The sequence below is a fragment of the Manis pentadactyla genome, chromosome 5, assembly GCF_030020395.1.
Source record: "Manis pentadactyla isolate mManPen7 chromosome 5, mManPen7.hap1, whole genome shotgun sequence".
NCBI classification, from domain to species: Eukaryota; Metazoa; Chordata; class Mammalia; order Pholidota; family Manidae; genus Manis; species Manis pentadactyla.
Window position 1 is genome coordinate 11,230,293 of NC_080023.1, and position 23,095 is coordinate 11,253,387.

General features: G+C 42.6%; 1 protein-coding gene across 3 annotated transcripts in view; it reads left to right on the forward strand.

Annotated features, from left to right (window-relative positions):
• C1QTNF7 (C1q and TNF related 7) overlaps window positions 1-23,095 on the forward strand; it is a 101,880-nt gene that overhangs the window by 9,257 nt on the left and 69,528 nt on the right. The window contains exon 1 of one of the 3 annotated variants that reach the window (XM_036921090.2): window positions 20,462-22,807. The exons of the other annotated variants lie outside the window; for them this stretch is intronic. The gene's annotated coding sequence lies outside the window, so the exon portion shown is untranslated. Of the gene's footprint in view, window positions 1-20,461; window positions 22,808-23,095 lie in introns of those variants that run through there. 3 annotated transcript variants of the gene reach the window in all.

Below are 23,095 nucleotides of genomic sequence, written 5' to 3' on the forward strand. Positions count from 1 at the left end.
TAAGAAAAAGTATAGTATGGAAGCTAGAAGGTGAAATAAAACATTACTTATTGTTAAAAGTCTGATATTTTTGGCTGGCCTGCTACTCTCTCCCTCAGCCTATTTCATGGACTTTCTTTTCACTGGACAAATTGACATCTAGTAGGGAATGAAAACGAAAGTACAAGCAAGAGAAATGAATGCACACCAGGTACTCAGCGAACACACTTGCACGTGAAATGTGTCAAGGGAAAGATTTTCAGCCAAGAAGAAAATGTCTGCAAGATATTGCCAAAGAAGAGCGACAAACAAAATCCAGCCTGGCTCTCCCTGGCTTCTTCTGATTGTTCAAAGCCTCAGATATTTGGTTTGGGGTTATTTGTGATGTTTGCCATTTGCTCACACAATTCTACATTGCCGTCCTAGTGGTCTTTCCTGCAGAAGAAAATATACCCGTTTCTCAGAGATATGTTACCAGCAACACATTAAATAGCCCTAGGCAATACACTGAGTCAAGGGCCACAACCTTAAATCTATGGGACCAAGCAGGAAATGCACAGGAATGAATAATCCTGTGGTGGACGAATGACCCTAAAGACCTAGAACCCACTACAGCAGGTGTACCCATGGGGCATTGTGGCCCAAGAGGTCCAGGTCTTCAGATTGTTCAAGAAAATCCACATATCTGGAATTTATGTGAAATGTTCCTCTTCTTAAAACACTTAATCTGTTTTTCACCAATAGAAATGGCAATTTTCATATACTCATAGACACTGAGAAGTGACTGGTGGTTTCCATGAGGGAGGGGTTGGGGTGGGTACATAAAATAGGTGAGGCGGTAAAATGGTATAATATCTCAATCATATATAAATTAGTCATGGGACTGAAAGTAGAGCATAGAGAATATTGACAATAGTTCTATAACGTGTCTATGTTGACAGTAACTATGCTACTTTTTTAGGTGAGCATCTAATAATGTAGATCACTATTAAAAAAAGAAGAAAAGAAAAAAAAAAAGAAATGGCAATTTCATATGGCTTAACCCAATATGACCTACAGATGTAAAAAGAGTTCCCATTTCTTGCTATGTGAGAAATCTCACGAGCCTTTACCCTTCAAAAAAATGTCCTGCAGAAACATGCACACACCACACTCCTAACACTGACACTGAGCAGAGTCTACACCCTCCACATGCACATAAACCCTTACTTAATCCACTCAGCACCCTATGAAGTTGGTACTGTGTTATCTCTATTTTACAAATGAAACCCAACGCCTCACCATCAGTCAGTAGTGACACATGGGTACATGAATATAAAATCCCCTTGCCAACAGAGCTGGTGTCTTTCTGGCCCTTGGATTGGAGGAGGGAATTTAAAATGCATTGTTACCACCCATTCCCCTAGAGGTGACCACGCTGGAGTGAATGATGATTCTGCTGGTCTCTCTTGGTAACTTTGAATCTCCACACCCCTTGTATTAGTCCACTCAGGCGGCTATAATGGAATAATGCCACCAACTGGGGGCTTAAACAGCAGAAATTTGTTTTCTCACAGTTCTGGGGGCTGGAGGTCCATGATCAAGGTGCCAGCAGGGTTAGTTTCTGGTGAAAACCCTCTTCCTGGCGTGCAGACAGCCAGCCGCCTTCTCACTGCGTCCTCACATGGCAGAGAGAGAGATGTCTGGTATGCGTTCCTCTTCTTATAAGGACATCAGTCCTGTTGGATTAGGGTCCCACCCTTATGCCCTCATTTCACCTTAGTTACCCCTTAAAGATCTTATCTCCAAACACAGTCACACTGAGGGTTAAGGCTTCAGCACATGAATGGGAGGGACCCATTGGGACCATAACAGCCTGTCCGGTCCACGGAGAAGCCTCTCCTGCCTCTGTCCATGCCTCGCCCTCAGTCCTCCTCCCGCCGGCCCATATCACTCGGCCATCCCCCTTTCTGCCCCATCTGTGCCATGTTCTTCTATCATCCTGCACTCTCCGGAGCCCCTTCTCTCATGGTTTCCTATTTCTCTCTCCCTCTGCTTGTCTTGCCCTTCACTTTTGTTCCAACTGTCACCTTCTCCAAAGTCCTGTCCTCTCTCTTCATTTTCTCCATGCCCCCCTTCTCCACATCTCTCCCTGAAGTCTAAATTCCTTCTTTCTTTATACTCATGCTTCCCACCCATATAAATGACCTCAGATAACCGGAGTGCCTAGCACAGTGCCTAGTACACAGTGGAAACCCCATAAATGTCAGCATGCCCTGTCCTCACAGGATTCCAGGCAAGTTCAAAGAAATGTGCAAAATAAAGCAATGTAAGTAGAAATAGAAAATCAAAGCCACAAGACAGAGGAGGAACAAAATATGTGAACCACAAGGACCAATTGGATTACTGTGATTGAGCATGAGATTTCATTTCCTGACAGTCAAACCCAGAGACTGCAGGCTTAACGTGACCAGGGTGCTCCCGCCGTGCTCAGGGCGAAGGCCACGGGACGGAGGGGAAATGAATTCCCTTTCTTTCGCCCTGAGCCGGGTCCAGCCTTGGCACAGATGCCTCCCCCACATCTCTGCTTTCTTCCAGCATCCCTTGCTCTCTCACTGGCCAGCCAGTGCTGCACTGTACCATTGTCTCACTGAAATCCTATTAGAAAGCTGTTTGTGGTGAAGAATGCGAATCTTCTAATGCAGGCAGTTGGTAGTCAAAATTGTAGCTAGGATGCTGCTAAAGTGAACTTGCAACCCCTGGTTAATGAGAAAGCTCACCAGATGCAGTTTCCAGGGACAGCTGCGCGGTTTATGGGAGAAAAGGATCAGATAAAGGGGGAAAGAAGGAAGGATTTGAAGAATTATTTTCTACTTTCCTCTAACAATATTCATTTTCTTCATCTTCCCTTACATGGTGCCCTTTCCTCTTTCCTGTCATCATTGCTGTCCCCCTGAAGCCTGCAGAGAAACCAGTATCTCTGTCTTTGGCAACATCCTCTCAATGAAAACTTGGTCCTTTATTTCCAAAACTTTCTCCTGCACATAGAAAATCTGACCATCATCACAAACTTTCTGTGTTGTGATTGAGCCAGCCATGCTCCCAGGCTAACACTCCCAGCCGCTAACTGGTCAGCACAACGAAGACGATCACTGTTACATTAGCCTCTACATGTCGACGGGGCTGTGGTCAAGCGGAGCTAGAGGTCGCGTGGGTGACCAGAGATGAGAAGTATTAAAACCAAAGCACATAAAGAAGGATCGCAGGGTCATGCCTGGGGAAGGGGCACCGCTGGAGGAGATGAAACTGATTTCAGGTAATTGACTGCTTCCCTCAGGTGGGACTCCTGAAGCAATTCTCCGAGATTCAGCATCAATTACTGAGGATTCTAATCCAGAGAGGATTTGACCGAGTTAAAATCACAGCTCTGTCATTTTCTCGGCTTCTGTCCTTGGGCAATTAACTTCCCATCTCCATTTCCTTGCTGTAAAGAAAGGAAGACAATAGTATCCACTCATGGAGGATGCTCTGAGGATATAACATGGTGCTCAATCAATCATAGCTAAGATTAATATTCCTGGGACTCCGTTAAAATGCAATGAAAGAGAAAGCATTAGGCATACAGATTATTAAATTGTTTGGATTATGAAATTTAAGATTTTCCTTCCTTACTTCTTTCCTTCCTTTCTTCCTTCCCTCTTTCCCTATAGCCATCCAGCTGTACCTTGAACCTGAATTCAAAAAACATCTGATTAACCAAGAAATGCAGGTTTCTATACCAACGACTCCAACTACACAGTGCCTTAACCACAACCCTTGCATCCTTTACTACACAAAACCACATTCCAAATAGGATTTGAGTAAGACCCGAAAATAGATTTAGAAAAACTGTTTGGCAAGTGGGATAAAACAGAACCTTGAGGTATATACATAAAGGAGAGAGGGCATCTTAGGTACGGTTCTCATGGTTAGCTGCACCTTAATAATCCATGAGGGAGCTTTGAAAAACCCCAAAGTTCAGGCGGCACCCCAGGCCATTACATTAGAATCCCTGGTAGTGGGATCCAGGCATAAATAATCTTTTAAGGTCCACCAGGTGATTCTAATGTGCAGCAAGGTTGAAATCTGCTGCATTAGAGAGAGCACTGGCCGGTGGGGTGGAAAGCTGTAGAGCTGATGAGGCTGTGTGCTCTGTGCACAGTGTGAGCATGCTGAGAACATTCTAGACCCTAGAGCAACCTTTCAGGAGAGCTGGGGAAACAGAAATCAGGCTACGAAAGGAAGAGTGGGTGGTCAGGAGCTGTCTACAGCACATGTGGCTCAGTCAACAAATGTGGTGCAACCCGGAAAGGAAGAGTGAGGAAGATAGCTTGAGGAGTTTGTAAAAGCAAAATGATTTATTTTTAGAATATGGCAGACCTACACATATTTGTGCCAAAGATGAGTCTACCGCATCTCGTACACCTACAAGAAAATAGTGGAAAAATGTTTGCATGGACCCAGTAGATTTCATCTTACTGATTTCAGATTTATCCCAGGATCTTGACCAAATATCCTCTCTGCTTTACACCCCACCATTGAGCTCATTTTAATGGCCATTTGTTAAATGTTCTGCTGTGTGTCAAATATGTCACTTGATTACCTCTTTAATTCATATAAAATCTTGCAGAGCAGCTGCGTCCTGTTTCACAGATCAGGAAATGTTGCAGACGAGGAAATGAGGTTCAGAGAAGTTTGCCCAGTCAGTAAAGTGACAAAACCGGGATTCAAACCTGGATCTTTTCACCCTGACCTTGTGCCTTCAGATAAAGCACACATTCAACCCTTGGAGAGCTGCATGCTTCCATCAAAACCTGCAAAACGACAAAAATTATACCCTGAAAGGCAATGCCCAGCTGTAGGGTAGGGCCTCTGAATGAAGTGAATGAAAAGGTAAAACTGCCTCAGAGGCTGCAGCTCCTACTTCAGGTTGCAGAAGGGCTTAAGTAAGGACCAAGGCATTTTAGAGAGGGGTGGGCATGAGGTCTTTGTTATCACTGACCCAGATGCCCAGGAAGTAGTGTGGAAGCATCTGGAATGGAGACTGCCCACAACTGATGCTAACTGGAAAACGCAGCGTCCTGAGCAGAATGCTCAAGCGTGCGGGGTTTAGAGGGGAACAGTCACTCTCAGCACCACCCCTCTTCGCCATCTGCCCACTCCTTCCTCCTTCCCTGCGCACATAGTCCTTGCTGACTTCTGCCTGCCAGATCACCAACAATGCCAGCTCGTTTGGCCATCTTCTCTTACCGAATCTCCACATTCCTTGATTACCCCTGAAAGCTGATTAGGATCTATTTGCAAGCAATATTTCCCTCCTAGCACATCCATCAATATATGGTCCAGAGGACTACTTTGATTCCTGGAATGTTAGCTTAGAGGAAAATTAAACCTAATAAAAATATAATATTAGGTTTAAATAGTGGCATGATCTGTGTCAAGAAGATTTTTTCCATTTGGGCCGCCATCTGTAGATACTATTGTTAGTTACCCCTGGCCCTCAGATGGGGAGTAAGCAAAGCATTGCTTTCCCTCCCAAACAGTCTGGAAATTGCTGATGCAATGTGCACATGAAAAAGCCAGTGACATTCTGTGTTGCTTTTTTATTTTAATAGTGTATTTTAAAAGAAATTGGCCAGCAAGGTCACCCCAGGACAAGTTTTAGATTCTTGGAGAATCAAGTTGGGTAAGACCATAACAGACTGTTTAGTTTGGACAGACAGATTGCCAACATGCCCATAAAAGGGAGGATTGGCTGAGCATTTTTCTTTTGGCTCTTATTTTCAGATTTTCTTCAAAAGTTAGTCTAATAAAATTTAAAAGAAATCATGGGATATACCCATAAAATACAACCACCTCAAATCAGTCCAGGGAGCCTGTGTCGCAGACCAAGTCAGTCAGGGAAGCCTGTGGTGATGCAGATAAGGTTTCTGTCTGTAATGTCCCTAAATGATTAGAAGAATCATCAGAAGAAAGGACAGGGAGGGCATTTGCTGAGAGCCCCACTGGGTGTGTGCCATGAACCTTACATCCTGACCAGGTGCTGGACAGACACCCTCATTCAGCCCATCCAGTGACCCATGGAGATTGGCACTCTTTCCATTTACCAAGAATGAAAGGAGCTGGACAACATGGCACATGCATGGGCAAGATAGGAGTTAGAGTATGAGATTGAGATTATTTGTCCAAAATGTGTTTGAATCAATGAATGAACGACTCTTAGAAGATAACAAAAAAGAAACATATCACACAATGAATCTGGAGGCTCTGTACCCATTCTAATCCTTAGAAGGTAGGAGCTGATGTTTTCCGTGTCTAGAGCTTCAAGGTACATTCCAGTGTTCACGGATCTCTGTGAAGAAGCGCCGCGGTCTCCTCCTCCCCCACAGCTGCTTTGTGGACGGCTGGCTGGATGTGCCTAATCCTCATCAAAACCCACTTTCCAACTAGGAAAAACGAGGCCCAGAAGCCTCAAATTTTAAAGGAGAGAAGGACATAGTCTGGAAGGAAGGAGAGGACCCACATAGCCAGCAGAGAACAGGGGAAAGAGATGCGCATATGCAGCCCACCTTGAAGGCCAAGCAGCCCTGTTTGGTCAGAGAAAAGTGTTCTGGAAGGAAAGGAATTGGATCAATGTTGGATAAGAGCTCAAACCATGAAGGGCTCAGAATACAGGAGAGATAATTTTTACTTCATATTCAAGGAACTGGGAACCCATCAGAGGCTTCTGAGTGAAGGACACACATGAGAAGCAGAGTTTTAGGAGGATTGTGCTGGCCAGGCACCGTGTGGGAGAGAGCCTCGAAGGTGGGCAGCCAGATGGGGACTTGCCTCAGAGGAATCCCATGATGTGCTGAAGGCCACGGCTGCTCCAGGGCCCCGCATGCCCCTGGGGCTGTGCTGTGTCCTGCTGAGATGAGACCGACATCTTCAGGCCGTTTGTGCTCTGCCTGAAGGACTCTTATTGACTGAGTGAAGTCCTGCAGCCTTTGATGTGGGAATGTCACCCCGACAGTGAGTGAATTCCAGGAACTCTTCCAGCAGAGAACACCTGCAGGAGGAGGCCCACACTACACGCATGTTGACCTTAGGAAGCAGGAGGCATGATGAAGGGGAAAGCCACTAGAGGAAAATCATCTTTGCCTTTCAAATAATTTTCTGCATCGCTGTTGGGGCACAAATTTACATTATGGGCCCCAGAGCAGAAATGCTAGAATGTGAAGGCTCACTTAACTTTGTTAATAGTTGAAGAATGATTTTCCGTAGAAACATTGTTGCCTTCCCCACCCTTGCTCATGTACGTACATGCTGCACCGCCACACAGCTAGATTCTTGCTTTCATCAGTGCACCTCCAGAAATTAATGCATTAGGAATATCCTAGCTAGGCCCTGCTTTTTGGGGGGAAATGGATCTGTGCTATTTACAGGTTGTAAAAATTCAAGAAGACTGTATGGGAAGAGGGGCTGGAGAACTAGGATTCACTCTCAGTTCACATAGCCATGTGACCCTGGGCAAATTCATTCAGCTGCAGCATAGTAATAAAGACATGAGGATCAGAAGAAATAATATAGATGGCAGCATCATATACTCAAAGTAAGGAGCTGACACAGAGCTGAGCAGGGTCCTAAGTCCATGCCTGCAGGGCTGGGCAGGAGATGCAAACGGATGCAGATGGCTAGGTGAAGACCTGAGAAACTGCAGCCTATGTGCCCCACCCAAAGAGGACACCAGTTACTCCATCCAGACCCACTCACTTTATCTTCCAATTCTTAAATAAGAGCAACTAATTCAGGTCATTAGTTAAACCCCAAACAAAGTAGTGGATCAAATCTGGCTGCCAGTTTGCAAACAAGGACTACTAGCTTGCAAATTGCTATGCTTGAACCCCAGTTCTGCCACTTGCTAGTTGTGTGTGTTTAAACAAATTCCATACCTTCTCTGAAGCAACTTCTCTCATCAAAGAAATGTGGATTCTGAAGACAATGCAGAGAGAAGTGGTGGAGCTTAGCTGAGATCAGGGGCCCCCAATAAGGAGCCTAGAACAGGTGATAGAAGCTAGACATTCACCCTTTAGTTACTGGTCTGCAGAAAGGTACGGGGTGTGGGTTGTTGGCACAACAGCTTCTACTGAAGCCCTTCACCCAGTTCTCAGTCCCCCATAAGGTTCAATAAATGGTCACAGATTTTTTTTTTAGGCTCATTAAAGTTCTGCCTCTTGTGCCTCAATCATTCAGAATGGTTTTTATTCTACTCAAAACTGTGTTCTGTGAGAAGGGGGTTAAAATATGAGAGAGGCCTTGGCTATTAGAGGATGTATAACAGTTAAATGACTGAACACAGAACAGATCAATGTAGTTAGACATGGGCTGGGCTCTGTAGTCTGCAGCCCCCTGATGTGCTTGGTTTGGTCTCCTCCGTCAGGGGCCTGGCAGAGGTAATAGCAATGGCCTGTCCCACAGAAAAGGCCTCCAGGGACCTCTGCTTGGACAGCCAGCCATCCTCTATATAATGAGGGCTTTGGGATCAGAGCAAGGGACCAGGCATTTGAGAGCTGGGTTCTAAAGGGCAAAAGTAATCCACCAGTCTGTTTAAAACACTTACAGACAGTTCTTGCTATTCACAGTAGCTATGTTCTATTTAAAGTCATTCCAAAGACTGAATTCATAAATACTAAACCATTGATCCTAGGGAAAACACAGGCTTAGGAGCCTGCAAACCTCTGGTCACATTTTTGGCAACTAATCAGTAGAAGACCTGGTTTTACATTGTCTGTCTGAAGGCATTTTTAATGCACTTCATTGATTCATGAACATTGAATGTATGGCCAACAGCTCCGTAACTCACACCTGCATGAAACTTATCTGTTCTCTCCAAAAGGCACATCAGCCTTCCTGTACTCAGGAACACTACACAAGCATGTCTAGGCTTGGGGGTCATTTTAAACAGCAAAACTAACAACAAAAACCAAAAATGAAAAAACCATGGCACTGAAAAGACTGCAAGAAGGATTCTTGTTCAGGGTGTGAGAGCTAGAAAAGGCAGGCAGGGACCTCACCTGGGAACACGCATGTCAGGCAAGTCACACTTTTTGCTTCTCTGTTCGTATCCACAAATGACCGTGAAGGAACCTTGAGTGTTGACTTGGGGGCTGCAAACAAACTTCAGTGAACAGCCGAATTCACAAATACAGAATCTACGACTATCTAAAAGTCATTCGCATCTGCACATGAGACATAACAACTCAGTCTGGCAGGGCTCTGGTTAATTCATATCAGCCTGATTTATTTGTTAAGACCTCCAAGTATTAACTAGGTCAGAGTACACTGGGACTGTCAAAAGAAAATAAAATGTTCCACTGTAAACTTGTTTTTTTTCTCAAAAGGACATAGACCCTAAATGGAATTATTCCAGAGACAGTGTTCTGAAATACTACATCAGCCCCTTGCACATTTTAGCATTAAATTGATGGAAAATCTTCTTCCTGTTAAGTCAGACTCTCTTTCTTGAACTTCTACAAATTGATTTTAGTTCTGTCCTTGCAAACTACACAAGTAGTCTCTCAAATATTTGTAGACACCACCAGGTACCTCTTCCAAGGAAGCAATTTCCCATGTTTGACGTCCCTGTCCCTCCTAATTTCCCCAAATTTACCATCTTTGCCATTTTTCTTGCAACATGTTCTAATCTGTTATAAATCAACTAATGTCACCTGCTTAGGCTGTAGAATAAATGAGTAGCCTCACATTCTGCTGGTAGGACAATTAATTTAAGCAATTTTACTGAGGAGTAATTTGACAGTATATATGAAACTCCTTGAAATAAGCACATCTTCCACATCTTAAAATTTATTCTAAGGAAATAATCATGGACATGTGCTAAACCTTAGTTATGAGGATATCCATTACAGGATCTTTCTATTATTCCAACATGTGGAAACAATCTAAAAATCCAAGAATAGAAAAACAATAAAGAAATTATGGCACATCCATATAGCCATTAAATACTATGTAGCCATTAAAATCACAATAAGAACAAACATACATTGACTTACATAGGGGTTTATATCGTCGTAATGGAAAAGCAGATTATACAAGAGTGAGTGCAATCTGATTACATTTTTATTAAAACATCCAACTACAATAAAGAAAAGCAATCCCAAGAGGTTAACAAAAGCTCTCAGAGGTGGATTCAATTTAAAGTGTTTCCCTTTTTCTTTATCGATTTTTTCTACAATAAGCTATTTCATTTGTAATAAGGACAAACAATTCTGTTTAGTGTTTTAAAAGATTGAAATTAAAACAGCTCTTTGTTAGTTCCCTGTTGCTTTTGGGAAAGAGCCCAAATCCCGTAGCTGATGACCCTAGACTTTTTATGATTTTACCTCTCAAGCTGTATCTCCTAACAAGCTTCACACTTTCCATTGTGGCCATAATGAACCATCTGAAATTCCCTGAATTTGTTTCACTGTTTTCCACCAAACACCTTGTGCTTGAGATATCCTCTAGGTTTAGAAACTGGTTTGGAGAGATTGTCCAAAATTACACAAGCAATAAAATGGCAGAACTGTCTGTCCAGGCTGTCTCTGAAGCCCTCGCCATGTCTGCAGGATCAGAATGAAAGATGGGGACAGTCAAGGTGATATTTTTTGAATTATCTCCGTGCCATATTTAATCTCAGCATAAGCAAGTTAATCACTTGTACTGTTCACATGATCTGGGGTTTGAGGAAATAGCCCTTCAGTATAGTCCTTTCCTTCGTCATAAATGCAGAGGGTCAAGATGATCCTAGAAATGTGTTTTCCCCATTAGAGAGAAATGATCCAGGATATTTGAGCAACATTTTAGCCAGACATTAAAGGCCAGTTTGCAAACACATGTCCTGTGTAGTCAGGTTTCACTAATATAATCTACTCTGACCTCTTTGTCTCTTTCATTATAAGAATTTGAATATTGAATTTCAAAATCCAAATGGCATAAATAAATTCCAGATGTCATCCCAAATCCCTAAATTGCACATTAGAATAGAGAGATATTGCTGTATATGAATAGATGGTTACGTTTTAATTCAGAAAAGTCAAAAGGATCTCTGGGCAGTTCTTCAGCCTTTTCTTCCATGAATGCTTATGTGTGTCTTAAGAAACTGAGTCCTCAAGTATGCAGTCCAGCTGTCTGACATGTGTTCTACTTTATTTCTCTTCTCAATGGGTAAAATGCAGGGCCCCAGGGTCAGGCTGTCTTGATTCCAGTTCAGCTGGATGACTTTGGGCAAGTCACTTAACCTCTCTATTGCTCAGTTTTCTCATCTGTAAAATGGGGATAATCGTAGTACCTACTTCACAGAGTTGTTATGAGGAGTAATGAGTTAATAATTTGAATCATTTAGCACAGATCCAGCCACACAGCAAAATGTCTGCACTCATTATGTCCTAAGAGGTGCATGTATGAAGAGCTGAGCAGGAGGTCCTCAGCAACTAGGAAATTCCATTCCTTTCCCCTTCTTTCCCTCCAGATACACAGGGCTAAGTCTTCTGAATTTTGGATTTGGAAGACACACATTAGCACATCCTTCTGTGAGTGACTGATAAACCCACTTCAGGTCACAGATCCTGCCCCTAAGCCTGATCCATCTGCCACCTGAGTCAGTTACTGATCCTTGCGCCTGGGCCCTGTCGTCCCACCAACTTGGCATCAGAGATAATTGCAATTACGAAATCATAAAAGCTCTTTCCTCAGAGGATGTGTAGATGGAATTTCACATCTCCAATGAACTAAAGGTGGTCATATATGTTAAGACACCCAAGTGTCACAATAAATGCTCAAAAATTTCTTCCTTCTTTCCTCCACCTCCATTAATGATCAGTACATATGTTTACAAGAAACACTTAATTATAACCATGAATTAATAACCTTCATTGCTATATTAAGTATAACCTTTACTGCTAACCTTCATCAAAGAATTTGCAGCCCTTACATCCTTCAGCATCTCAGTTTCATACATCTAAACCATGCATCCGTGCCAGAGGGCAACCAGACAAACGTCACCATTCACATTTGACATCTGTTCATGTCTCAGTAACAATGAAAGTTCATGTAATATTGTAATATTGACAGATCCCTTTCACATACCTCACCCTACTTACTCTTCATAGTAACTCTGTGAGTTGGTATTATTATTGTTTCTGTTGTTGTTATCATCACCACAATTTTGCAGTGCAGAAAACTACAGCCTAAGCAGACAGAAAGACTTGCCCATAATTATGTAGCTGGTAGTGACTCTGGGGATTTGAACCTGGATTCTCCACCTTGAAATTCTGTGCTATTTTCCCACCAAACTTCACTGCTGAAGTTGGAGGATTAAAGAATACAAACCTTACAAGAAGGCTCATTAGTTCTTTGCTTGCATCACTTCCGCTGGATGTTCTTTTTTATTTTATGCTGATTTTTCTGCTTTATCTGATGGTGCATGGTTGACGAGATGGAACTCAGCACAGTCATCAGCCAGGTTGGAGTTGTTTCCGCAGGCTCCGATCATCGTGTCTGAGATGGTTGGTTAAAAAAAAAGACACATTTAGCTGGTATTTTCTTTCAAGCAGAGTTTTGTTATACTGTAGCCAAATAATGCCTTATCTAGAAAGAAAAAATGAACTCTTCCAGAAAGTTCAGAAAGAAGCCAAATCTTTTGCAACAATGAAGCATTATATACAAATCCGAAAGTACTCCATCTTGAGAATAGAATGCAAATGTGGAGTAAAGCTGTGTCAATTAGGGAATGTGTTTGACCTCAAGTGATAGAAACCCATCTTTAGTGATCTGGCCAAATGGGCATTATGTTTCTCATCTAAAAAGAAGTTAGTTTGGAGATAGGCAGTCAAGGGTTTCTGGGATGGCTTGATGTCATCAGGGACCCAGGATCCTTCTACACTTCTGCTCTTGCATCTTGGTATGAGGCTCTTTTTGTTATGATCACAAGGTGTCTACTCCACATTAATGTCATGACTGCATCTGTGTAAACGGCGACCTACAAAGAACCAAATACAAACAGATGACACCAGCTGCCTTTCCCCTTTTGGAAGCTCTTGAAGCTTTCCCAGCAACCTCTTCCATCAGCCTCTGCTTACATGTCATTGTCCCTAGTGGGCAGGTCACAAGACCTTCCCTGGCCACAGGGAGTCTGGGAAGGTGGGCATTTACCTGGTCAGATTGCCTCCCCAAATAAACAAGGCCTCTGTTAGTAAGCAAGAAGGGCAAGATGGACTTTGGGAAGCAACTAGTAGAGTCTGTCAAGAGCATGGCCGTTTGTTGAGGACCTGCAATATATTAGGCACAAACTAAGACAAGGCTAAGAGAGAAATAACACTATCCTTGCATTAGATACAAAGAAAATGACATCCAGAGAGATATTAACATGTGAAATGAGTTGTACTTTTCTCAGAAGATCACTATGTGGATTTTTCCCACGTGACAGTGCCTGGCTCCGAACAGACAACTCAAAAATGGTTTCTGATGTTTCCCTTCTCTGTCATCTCTATAAAATGAAATTAGAGATGCAATGCCAGCTTCGACTTGGAATGCCGTTATATTTGCATTGTCTAATTAATCTTACAATCAAACTATGGCTACTGTGTGGCCATTGTATCCATATCCCCCAGCCTCTGGCAAGCACAGTGCTGCTGACTTTTTTAGATCAGGTCACATGGTTTCTGCTTGAACAGGCGCTTTCTTCATGATTGACGCTCCAGAGCTGTAATGATACTGTTTTCATTTTTAATTTCATCAGCTAAAACTTAAATAGTCTTTGGTTTTGTGGTTTATCAGCCTCTTTATAATACTTGGCACTTAGAAGGAGCTCCATGATATCTGCTGAATGAATGAATCTCAGCTTCATCACTTACCAACACTGTGGTCTTGGGCAAGTTGCATAGCCTGCCACTAATGAGAAAAAATAAATGTTTGTTGTTACAAGCCACTGAGAGCTGGGAGTTGTTCACTGCAGCTGCAATAGCTGATGACTACAGCCAACCACCCTGCAGCGGGGAGGGAAGCTCATAAAAAGAGATGCTCAGTAGATGATGGCAAAGATATTTACAGTGTAATACTATGTGTGACAAGGCACGTTGTTTCTCTGGCATTCCTTAAAATTAACAATCTTCAGTTGAAATAATCTCACATATATTAAATACTAAAAATTATACACAGACTTGCCAGATTTTTAGAGTGCGTACAGAACACCACCATGGAAAATAAATGTTTTCTGTGAAAGCATTGTTCTGCTGCATTAGTGGGCAAGCACCTGAGATGCCAATGATAAAAGAAAATATCCTGAATGCTTATCTCACTGACACAGCTATATTATAAATGTATTAGATTTGCATTATGGGAATCAATTAAGCAATTTTTGTGTACAGACAGCAGAATGGATAAAGAATCTCTCCTTTGTGAGGCCAAAAATCACATCTCTTAATTGTCAGTGAAAACCAGAGCTAGAGTAAATTTGGAAACCTGACATGTCATCACCTGGAGCTTTGCTCCTACCCAAACATAAATACACACCAGGGTAGAATGGGGTTTTCCATCTTGCTTGACACACTCATATATCTGACTTATTTTAATGAAATATCCAGTGAAACAAATTTTAGAAGCAACAAGATGTCTGACTACACATACACACTCATACGTAGGGTGTGAATCAGAACCTAGCAACTTCTCAAGGCATTTCTCAAATATCAAAGGTTAGCTCTCAAGAGGTTTCTTTTTTTCAGCCAGTGTAAACAACTGGAGGTGTATTTGTATACCTCAGAATTAGACAGACCTGGGTTTGATTCTCAGGTCTGCTATCTAATAAGCATGCGGTGTTACCCATACTACTTATCCCCACTGAGTTTTTTCTTCATCTATAACATGCAAATAATAATACCTAAATTGAACGAAGTGAAATTGCCAACTTTGTATTCAAAAGGAGTCGAATGTTGCTGATTTCATATGGATCGACCTATACCTGTTTCGCAGGACTGAGCCCAGAATGCAGGCTGAGTCCGTGTGTGTCTGGAAGTTACAGATCTTTTGTCACACATGACAGGCACCCAACTCAAGATGACGTGAGAACAAACGGATCAGCTCATGTAAGCTGTCAGTTCAGGAATGGTGTTAACTTCAAGCACAGCAGGATCCAGGGGTTCAGATGATGTTCTGGATTCTCTCTCACTCGCTCTTTCCCTCTTTTTCATTCCCTCTCTCTCTCTCCTTCTCTCTCTGAATTTTTCTTTCTCTCCTGCCCACTTTCTGTGTCTGTTGACCTTGCCATACTTGGTGGACAGGATGAGCAATGATAGTCTTCACTAGAAGTAAAAAGGGCCCTGTTGTTCCCAAAGGCTATCTTTCTTGAGTTACATGCTTGCCCCTCAAATAATCAGTTTTCAGGCGTGTCAGATGGCCTATCATGCTTGACCCGGCCTGGTTGACTTTCTTACCTCAGCGAAGGTGCCAGGAGTGAAGGACACTATACATGATAGCCCAGTTAGAGTCACATAACACAGGGAAGGGGTTACCCAAAGAATATCAGGGTACCAGGCAGGCAGGAAAGAAAAAGATATCCACTACAGTGTATATACAACACATAACACAGATCCCAACACACAGAAGCACTAAAATCAGCTGAAGAGTTTCTTACACAATATTCAAAGGACATCAGAGGTAAGATTTACTGTTTCACCCAAAGAGGAGATGACCAACTTGTCTCAGTTTGCCCAGGACTTTCCTGGTTAGCACAGTAAGTCTCGTGCCCTGGAAAACTCTTCAGTCCCAAGAAAGCCATCTTAGTTTGTCTGGACTGTTCTGGTTTTAGAACTGTTAAGTCCCACATTGCAGGAACCCCCTCAGTCCCAGGCAAACCAGGACAACTGGTAACCCTGGCCAAAGGTGCACTTATAAGTGTAAATCTTGGGTACAGTTGAGGTCTTGTTAATTCAGTTTATTCATTACTGCATTAGTAGGATGATGTGGGATGGTACAACCCAAACCTTAGATAGCCCCATGGAAAGCTGTGTAGACCATGCCTGTTGTAGTTGGAGGTGCGGGATTCGTCCATTTGCTTTGCCTTCCTCCCCTGCTTTCTCTGGTTTTCTTTCACTGTTTCCTTCTCCTTTTAACTCTTTCCACCCTTTCTTTCCTGCTTCTGCCTTTGTTCCTTCTTTCTTACCTTCCTCCTAATCTGCCTCCTCTGTCTTATATTCTTCTCTCTCTTTTACTTTCCTTTTTGGGAACACATTTCTGTTCACATAACACGTGACCTAGATCTTGCTTGCAATCTTCAAAGGAGCTGTTATGTGTTATTTGACTGAAACAAGCAGGATTCAGGAAATGAATTTATCCTAGATAATCCACCATGTAAGTGGAAACCTCATTGTTGATTAGAACAAGAAGTGCATGCGCAGTTGGGGAGGAAAGAATGCAAAAAGATGGTGATAATTGTGAAATGAGGAGATTAGAAAACTCAAGGGTTTGAGATTGAGTTCTTTCAAAGGATGTTTTGGTTTAACTGTTTACGTAGAGGTGTCACTATTACTAATGGAAATTGTTGGGATTTGGGAACTCCTTCTTCTGCTGAATCCATATTTTCACTAATTAAGCAATGTAAAGCAGGAAATTCTTCTTGGTTACAAACTGTGCTTTGAAGCCAGGCCTGCATGTGAGTGTTTTCAATCAAAATCTTAAAATAAAATTAGAAAGAAAGCAATTTTCCAGCCTTCAAAGGAGAGCTCTCATTGGGGAAAACAGAGTTTTCTGAATTATGCTTTTGAGAGTAATGTGAATTGTGTTGCTTGTATTCAAGTTGTAAAGTTCTAAAGAATTCGCTCCACTTTCAAGGCAACTTCAAATGCTCCCTCATAACAAGGTTTTCATCTACAAGTCAGTGTCCTATACTTGGGACTTCCACTAAGTTTAGGTTTTCCAAATATCAGCATTTATATCACTTGTACAATTTTTGTCATTACATTGTATGACCTATGCCACTTATTTACCAAAAGTTTTCCTACAAATTTACTTTTTTCATTAGACTGACTAAGTTGATACCCCCAATGCAGTCATTAAGGCTCATGTATAATCTTTTGGGAAGAAAAATAGTGCTGCCTAAAAGACAAGCAGTACGTCATGGTGGCATTGAGGAAAGGTTTGGAGCCCCACTTCCTGGTTCTTATCTTCGTTCTGTCTTTTGGTAGCCTTGATATTTTGGTTAAGTGGCTTCAGTTTTCCGGCCACATGGTTGTGAAGATTAACATAGACAATGCCTAGAAAGAATCAATGAACAATGAGGGTATGCAGTAAATGTTGGCCAGGATTCTCTTCTTATTTTATTACTGGAGAGAGAGAAGATTCATACTCCTGTAGTTCAGACAGTTTATTACTTCAGAAAAAGGTAACTGAGTGGTGAATGTAAGGCACATATCAACTTCTGAAACAGGTGGTTTCAAGTTATCACAATGCCTTTTGGGAAAAAACATAAACAAATTTTAAGCTGGAACCAGGGGCCATCTCTGCAGACAAGGGCATGTTGTGAGGAAATACATCTCACCTAGAAAGGGACAAAGGAAGTGTCATACTTGTTTCTAAACTGGCTTCCCCCAGACCACATTTTTATCATTTGTGGCTGGGGAATCAGAAGGGAGAAAAAAATATTTTCCAAGATTTTGTGAGTTTCTGCACACAAATTGAGCTAAGTAAGGAGTCTAGTGAGAAAAAAATAGCCCAGAGTTAGAGAGAGGCTAGTTTCCCCTTCCTCCACAGAAAAGCCAGCATCATTTTGCTTTCAAAATTTTAGATGATTTTTTAAAATAATCTAACCCCTATCTGATTTTTTGGGCACATAGGAAAGCTATTCTTGGTGTATTTTTATCTAGCGGCCATATAGAACATATGTATTTCTAATAGCCTTTTAAATGTGCTTGTATTGTTTGGGTGTACAATTTATCTGTCAATAATGATAGATTTACTTCTTCCAATCCAATTCCTATACCTCTTACTATTTTTTGTTTCCTGTCTTATCACATGTAAATTATTTTGCCATTAATTAGGAATGATTAAAATAGTATTGCATTTTTGTTCCACTATGGTGAGGATGATTTGAAAATGTAGAAACTAAAAGCCCAAGAAATAGCTAAATATCTGTTGCAGTAATTTACATGTGATGTGACAATGCCCTGAACAGACAATGGAAAAAAGCAGGTAGGGACAAAATATTGATGAGCAAGACTTTAACTGAATAAATGAATGAATGAAATGCACATAAAACTTAGCTACAAGGCTTCAGTTGTGAGATAACACCAAGAAATTACCATGTCAGTCAGGATTTAGTTAGGAAACTCAAAATCACTCTAGGTAGGGATTTAAGATGAGGAATCAAGCCCTTAAACAACCATGGAAAGAATTGTAGGGAATCTCTACATAGGATCAAATGGCACTGCTCTGCGTAACATGCGAGTGAATCTATGCAAAAACTGGTGGGCCCTGAATAAGGTCTGCGGTCTATAAACATTATACAGTATGCCAATTTCTGGTTTTGATATCATATAACAGTGATAATAAGATGTCCCCACTGAGGGAAGTTAGTCTTTGTTTTAGCTGCTTTTTTGCAACTTTTTTATTACAACTTCCCTCGAGTATATAATTATTTCCAAATAAAAAGTTTTCTTTTTAAAGGGGGCTGTGAAACCAACAGTTGATGAAAAACCATGCTGTTTGCTGGGAATGCAGAAGTACAGGACTGCTGGGAAGCCACACTAGAGGGTGTGACTCCAGGATTTCACCCAGAAACTCCTGCAAACCTTGCACCAGTTGACTGTCCTCTCTCTGACTGCAAGTACCACCAAAGAATGTCCTTCATCCTTTTCTGCCTTTCACGTCCCTGAAAGTGCTGCCAGTATGGCTGACCCGGTGCAAGGGATTCTGGGAAGTGTAGTTCTGAGCTTTCAGTACCTGTTCTCCAAGAACAGAACGTCCAAAGATAATGCTAAGTTGAAAACTTATATCCCAGCTCACTGATATTTAACAGATATGATAAACTTATGATCTAGCCTTTGAAAAGGAGATTAGGAGAAGGAAATCTGTCCCAGTTTTGTTTTTAAATAAAAGAAATTTATAAATAATTCAATTTCCCAGCATAGTTCTTTGATATGTCTTCCAAGGGAACTATCTCCAATCCAACAATATTTATAGTAAGCAAATTTTCATAGGGTTTTCCAAGGTATAAAACAATTCCACATGAGCTATCTCATTGGCCCACCAAACAATGCTAGGAAGTAGATAAGAATAAAAACACTTAATAGTTATCTAGCACTTTGATTTACATTATCAGGTTTTCTGGCAACCTGCCATCAAAATTGTGCTCCTTGTAGTTCTTTAAACACAACACACTGTCTTTCCATGTCTTTACACATGTGGTTTAGTTAGCTGAGAATGCCTTTCCCTGGTACAAATTCCTCCTGGCAGACCCTTTATTTCTTTGCACCCTGTTCCATTAGGGCCTTGCTTCACCTCTTTACTGGAAGAGACTGAGGCTGATGACATGTGAAGAGGCAGCCCCAAACCCCCTCCTGCTGTGCTGGCTCTTGCAGGAGTCCGGGGGTCGACCAGCAGGCCAGAAGTATGACAGAAGATCTGTTCCTCAGTTCTCTTTCCTTACTCCACAGACCTCATCCTTGATTAGCCAAATCTAGTACCCCATGGAAAATAGCGAGGAGAAGAATAAATTTGGTGGTAAACAGAGGACTTAATAAAGGGTAAAGGGACCCCACTAGACTATGCTCCCAAGCATATGTTTACCAGTCATGCTTCCACAAATGAGTTGTGTAGCTCTGTTCTGCTACTAATATTCCCTGATTCTCCTTCCTTACTCCTCCGTTCCTGCCTGGTGGGTTCTCATGTTAGCGGTCTCATGGCTGCAGATACTTAAGTGAGCAAAACATCCCTTCTCTCAGGGGGCTTACAAACCAGTGAGGAAGACAAACATTATGCAGAGTATCTCAGAAATAGAGTTACATATTATATATAGATAGAAATACAGTTATGTAACTATACTACAACTACTACAGCCAATAGGCAACACTGTGAAGTTTTACAAAAGGAAAAAAGAAGTTATGAAGGGAAAGTATTGGACAGTATAAAAGAGAGCAGGAGAGAGTTAGGGCAGGTGAAGGGCAGGTGAAGGGCAGGTCAAAGAAGGCCTCCCTGGGAAGAACACGAGTTAAGTTTGAACTGATGAGGAGGATTTATCAAAACAAGGAAGGCTGGGAGAGACTATTCTGGGCAGGCTCTCCACAGCTGTCAGCCCAGGCTCAGCAGGGACCCTGAGTTCCTCCTCGGCTCCCGTTCCTCCCTAGTGCTCTGGGTAACAGTGTCCCAACTCAAGGCGGCTAAGCTGCGAATTAGCAGGAAGGCAGAGAGGTTCATGGCTCAGAACCTAGGGCAGAGGGAGAGGTGGAGGCAGACGAGGGGAAGAGCAGGTTCTGCCATCACAGCTTACATTTGGCACTGCCACTTAGGAGCTTTATGACCATAGGAGAGTCTCTACCAACCTCTCAAAGTTGTTGTGAGGATGAAACGAGAAAAGGAACGAGTAGGGCCTTATACCCAGTAAGCATTCAATCAATGTCAGCTCTCTTGACTTACTTTCTCCAGGTTCATTATGGACTGAATTGTGTCTCTCCAAAATTCAGATGTTGAGCCCTATTTATGGAGGTAATGTGACTATATCTGGAGGCAGGGTCTTTAGGAGGTAATGAAGGAAAACTGAGGTCATAAGTGTGGAGCCCTAGTCCAAAACAATGTGGGCTTATAAGAAGAGGAAGAGCACAAGAGAGATCTCTCCCTACCTTAGTCATGTGAGAGGACAAGAGACAAGAGTAAGAGGAGGCTGTCCATAAGCCAGAGGAAGGGCTCCCACACAAACCACATGCAGGCACCCTGCTCTCAGGCTTCAGCCTCCAGAACTGTGAGAAAATAAATGTGTGTTGTTTAAGCCACCCAATCTATAACATTTTGTTATGGCAGCCCCAGCCGGCTGAGGGTCAATTAGAAAAGTGCTCTTACAGATGATAGAGTGCAAATCTTAACTGCAATGACATTTAAAGAGTGAATTTATGAAAGGTCAAAGGAAGCGAGTGGAATAATTAAATATGAGCTATATTTGGGGCTTGAGCATTTTCAAAGGTGATCCAATACATTTGGTGTGTGTGACTATTTCCAGGATAAAGATGGTCCTGAGCGTGTCAAAACTCTACAGATGCTTTTCTATGTGGCTGAGCAAAATGCTCTCCTTGTTGTTTTCATTCTTACTGTTGCATGATAAACAGAAGGACACTAAACTCTAAGAAAGCAATCCAGTCATGGCCAGCATGGGGAGACCAGTGCCAAGAGATGGGATGGCAAGGGAAGAGAGGTGAAATACACTCCTTAAAAGGAGAAGGAAAACGGGCCAAGAACCCAGGAGCCTCGGCACTAAGTGGTGTGACAGCGGAAAGGGGAAGTGGTAGTGGTGCTACCCTACCAACAGTGCTCACTGGGAGAAATGCAGGCTGGACGCTGGATAACACAACTTCGCAGTTTTAACACCTGCAAGTGCTGATAAACACTGCCTCAGCAAAGACCTCACTGGACCATCATCACAGCAAAATGAAGCAAGCACAGCAGGACAGGGATTTTGTCCCCAGGGAGGAAACTGGTTTGGAATGTTTAAGTGGGGATCCCTTGGCTGGGAAATGCTGGATGCAGTCATCGAGCCATGATTTTCTGATTCCAGATGCAGTGTCCTTTCTGTGACAAATGTCAAAATATGCTCCCCCTTTGCATCTGATCTTGATGTGGTTTTGCAAGGTCATAGGTTTTCTCCACATCCCATCTCATTCCCTGACCAATATTCTTCCCCCCACAAAAAGTCACTAGATGGTCTTTTCCAGCATAGAAAATAACACTAAACAGGCTATAGGAATGGACAGAAGAAAAGCACGTAAGTCAGGCCTTACTGACAAAATCCCTTCATCCGGTGTGGCTGCTTTCAGCCTTGATGGAGCTCTTGGGCATGCGTCACCATTCCACATGACCCTGCAAAGGGTAACTATTCTGAGGACTGCCGTCTTGCAGCTGTGAGAACTGAGACTGAGAAATGTTAAGGACCTTAGCCAGTGACATGGCTCCTACAGACTAAGAGCCAGACCTCAGACCTGCATGTCCCCCTTCCCCTCCCCATAGGGGACAGAGCTCTGGTTTGACAGCCACAGGCTCTTTGGTTCCCGTCCTTTCACGCACTTCCCATGCGATCCTGGTTCGGGGCTTGTACAGCCCTGGGCTTCCTTTCCTCCCACCGCAGACTGAAGGGGCTGGACTGGGTGGTATCTAAGAACATTCTCTAAAGTGGCTGGTAAGAAAACAATCACAAATACTAGAACAAATATTGTCCAGACTCTTTGTGTCGCCTCTCAAATGTGCTTCAGGGAGTGAGCCGCCAGAGAGAGGAGGATATTTATGTTTGTTCGTGAGGTCGACAAATACTTCTTTCAAGCTCCATCAAACAATCAGGTCTGCACGAGCCAGAGGGTCATTGCACGTCGTGGGCCTTGCCTGCCGTGCTCCTCTCTCTGCCACTGCTCGAAGCCTGGGAGGACGCTTTTGAAAGGAATCAGGAGATTACTTATCAGTCTGAAGCCCTACAGAGTTATGAGTACTGCTCACTGCCAAAGGGAAGGGGATTTTGAGTGAAAGTCCCACATCTGTGCACAGTAGAGTTCAAAGACTCCAGCTGTCGGAAGGTCTTGCGAGCAATGTAAGTAAGCAGCCCTCTCTCCCGATCGAAGCGAACTTCTTCAGGCTTTTTCCTCCCAGAGATGAGTCTCTTGGCTCACATTGATGTTGCTCTTTCTCTGTTTTCCGTGAGGTTTGGGGGTGTTTACTGCCTGGGGCTTACTCAGTGAAGTATCTGCTCTGGGGGAATGCTTCTGCACAGAGGAGAGAAAGCGAAAGTCATCAGAATCGGCTTTCTGCTGATTAGTTTTGAAAACAGCCCTTGACTAGGCAATTATGCACTTTAATGGCTATAGATCTGAATCAAGAG